This window comes from Bidens hawaiensis, unplaced genomic scaffold (assembly GCF_021521415.1).
Source record: "Bidens hawaiensis isolate Kalapana, Puna unplaced genomic scaffold, B.hawaiensis_p1.1 tig00040506_1, whole genome shotgun sequence".
In the NCBI taxonomy this organism is placed as follows: Eukaryota; Viridiplantae; Streptophyta; class Magnoliopsida; order Asterales; family Asteraceae; genus Bidens; species Bidens hawaiensis.
In genome coordinates this window covers 67185-71136 of record NW_027497136.1, presented here as the reverse complement: position 1 = coordinate 71136, position 3952 = coordinate 67185, and positions in this window count along the sequence as shown.

Genomic DNA, 3952 nt, shown 5'->3' with positions numbered 1-3952 from the left:
CAAAGGCGACTGGCCCTTGATATTTCTTTTCAGAATTTATTAACACACCCTTATCACAGGTCATATGCCTGGAACATCCACTGTCCATATACCATGAGTCATTTTTGTTCAAGGATTGTTCCTGCACATACACATAAAACAGAATTAGTTTGAATCTGATTTACAAACTATTCATTGTCGGTGGAAGATTCATCAGGAGTTGGAGTTGGAACTAGAGGTGGGTCTTCATACACAATTTCACAATCTTCTTCTATGACAGAATCTGACCCATCCTTCACAACCTGTGATCTGATTACTTCTTCTGTCTACTCAATCACATAGTTCTTCTTCTCAACCACCTCCTTCTTTGTCTTCCATTGGAACCCTTTTGGTTCAAACCCCTATTTTAACAAAAACTTTTCATCACCATTGAGAACTCCAGGTCTGATTTCTGCTTTTCCCTTATCAGTTGACCTTTTGATTCAAACCCCTATTTTAACAAAAACTTTTCATCACCATTGAGAACTCCAGGTCTGATTTCTGCTTTTCCCTTATCAGTTGACCTTTTGTTCTTCTCAGCTTGATGTGGCTCTTTCTCATTTACTTAGATTTTCAGAATGGTCTTGAGTCTCTTTTCAAGAATCTCCTTTTGTTCCACATAACCAGATGGTTTTCTATTTCCACTCAAGTAATTCTGATACATCTCTTTGTAACTCTTCATCTCAAATCCACTCACCACATCAGGAATTTCAAAGGTGTCCTCAACAATCCAGCAAGAATCAGTGTAATGACCATATGCATCACACTTCTTGCACCAGACCTTGGCATAGCTTCCCATATCTTCAAGCAATTGTTTGTCTTTGATTTTGTCACTTGGTTTGGGAAAGTCAAATCCTAAAGAGGTCTTTGGACAAAAGGTGTTGGAGAAATCCATCTTGATTAGCTCACTGATGTCAATTGTTTGTGGATACTTTTCTTTGACAAAAACAATTTTCTTCAGCTTGGAGGAAGTTCTCAATGAGCTTCCTTCTTCTTCTCTTGGATATCTTCTTGTTGGTACATAATTAACATCCCTAATATCAAACAACTCATTATTAGAGAAAATTGGGTAAATTTGTGGATGTGACTGATCATAAATGGATTTCACAGTTTCTTCTGTTCTATTCTTGATCTCAGATTGTGGTCTAGCACAGATGTCAAATACCACATGCTCTCTCCTCATTTTCTCATAATGCCTTTTCATCTTTGGAGTCATCTTTGAAAGAAGAGGAATCTTTTCACTATTCTTTTTGCTTGATCCTTTCTTCTTTTTCCCCTTGGATGACTTAGAGCTTCCAAAATTGCAATTGCTGTCTTCACTGGAGTACTCACTCCACTTTTTGTCTCCTACCAATTTGTCATTCTTCTCAAATTCTGGCTCCCCACCCTTCTTCACTGCAAATTCTCCATTCTGTTCTACATACACATCAGCATATTGCTTTACAAACTCTTATTTGTCATCAAAAACATTCTTGAACTGCTTAAGGTATTCACTTCTACTCTCCTTGTCTACTTTCAGTGGGTAGCAGTCACAAAAAGGCGGTGGAACCTTTTTGTACTTCTCTTCTTCAGTTATTTTATCAACATATCCCACAATATTGCCAGTAGAAACAAGGTTCTTCAAGAAATCTATTTGAATTTGCAATTCAGCATTCTTCATCTTTTCTTCTGCATACATCTTTTTCAACCCTTCAATTTCAATGGTCATTCTTGATTGGGTCTGGTATGCCATCATACAGTCATCCTTAAGTCCTTTTATTTGACTTTCATAGGTTGCCTCACTTGTTTCATACACATTCAAAAAGGCTTCCTTCCTCCCACACTCAGTTTTCCATTTTCCAATCTCCTGATTAAGTTGATCAATAGTAATAAGAAGATAAGAAATTGAGACATCAGATTGTACCTGAGTATTTGAAGTATCAGCCTGGTCATGCACCTTTGCCATAAATGCAACACTTGCCCTCTCCATTTCAGCAGCATGATTGCTCCAATCAAATTCCCCATCTTGTGGCACCCTGGTAACAGCAACATTTCCTTGGTCTCTCTACTGGTTCACATTGTTCTGATTTGTTCTGTTCTGGTTTGTGTGAGCCTGCATTTGATTGTTTCTTAGAGGTTGAAATGTTTGTTGTTGGGGTCTATTTGGATTTTGGTAGGGGTTCTGGTTGGTAATCTGATTTCTTTGCTGCTGGAAATTTTGATTCTGCTTCTGGTAGAATTAATTTTGATTCAATTGATTTCCAGCTTGCCTTGACATGTTACATTCTCTTGCAAAGTGTCCAGGTTGTTGACAGTTATAACAGATGGCCTTCGATTTGTCAAATCCAATTCTTTCATTTGGACCATTGAAGCTTGTTCTACCTGTCCTGTTGTACAATCTCTTGCTCCTCACTGCTAGCATAGCTGCTTGCCATTTAATGTCCATATCTTCTAAATCATCAGTATCTATTTGTTCTAGGTCTTCTTGCACAATGCTTGTATTTATCAGATTCTTGGCCACAAAGGCATGGTATGACTCAGTGAACATGGAGAACAAGGCCTGGTAGTCTGTTCCTTAAGTTGGGTTGTGCTGCATGAAAGTAGTCTGCCCATTTGCTGGAGATGGTGTGTCATCTTCAATCAGCTGAACATTGAATCTTGATTGACTACTGCAAGATGAGTTGGTTCCTCAACAATTGGCTGTTGATTCTTGATTGAGAGATTTCCCATGGGTGCTACAAGATAATTGTTCATTTGAAAGCTTGGCTTGTCCTCTCGAATCATATGGTTCTCAATCATTTCATGTTCTGCAGCCTTGAGAAAGGCAATCACATCATCCAATTTAAAGTTTGGAAAACTGGTCATTTCTTTGATGAACTTGCTGGCAGTGTACCACTCACCAGACAGAGATGTTAGAAGTTTCTTGTTTAGATCAAAATCAGATATCTGAAGGCCTGTTGTTCAAATTTCATTCACAATTATCATAAACCTTTGCAGAACTGACTTTAGTCTTTCTACTTCCTTAAACTTGAATCTGTCAAGCTGCTGTTTCAATCTGTCTTTCTTGATGTCTCTTAATTCTGTATTCCCTTCAAACATTTCAATGACTGCATCATACATACCCTTTGTAGTCTTGTGATGATTTACAGTTGTTAGAATTTCCCAAGAAAGCCCTAATTTCAGCATAGACAGAGCTTTATCATCTCTCTTCTTCATCTTCAGTTCAATGGTTGCGTTGTTGTTTGGATCTGTTGAAGGAACGTAGTTTTCTTCGGTGATGGAAGTCCACAGCTCTGGGTCATTGTAGTTCACCAGCACCTTCCATTTTATGAAGTTTTCTTGTCCGAGTAACCTTGGAATCTTGTTTGTGGAAACTTCTTGGTCTTCCATATAAGTAGATCTAGAGTTTGCAGTAGTGAAGACGGAGTAAAGCTTCAAGCTTCTTCATAACCTTCTGTCCCGTGGCCTTCAGCGAGCTCACTCAAGCTCAGATACCACTTGTCAGGACCATGAGTCGGGTGAAACCTTGAAAGGTTGACAAGAACACACCGACTCTGTTTACCCAAAGGCCTGTTGAATATCCCAGCGAAATCAGGATATCCAACAAGTGGGAACGAATGAGTGAAAGAATAAACAACAAACACAAAACGTAAATGAATAATCAGTAAGAACGATTTCTAGACAAATATTTACACTATTTAATAACTCATTAATGGAACAGTGTAAGGAATGTCTAGGGTTTCATGTGACGGCGCAGGTGGCGGCTACTATACGAGGAAACAATAGAATATTCCTTTAGAGTGTTTTTCGTACAGAGCGCCGTGTGAAAAACCGTGCTCTAAATGGAAACCTAGGACCCTATTTATAGATCCTGACATTCCTTCTAGAAGTTCCTAATCATTACATAATGAAACACAAAATAATACAAGTGTTGAGTCCTCGAGCAAGATAACAA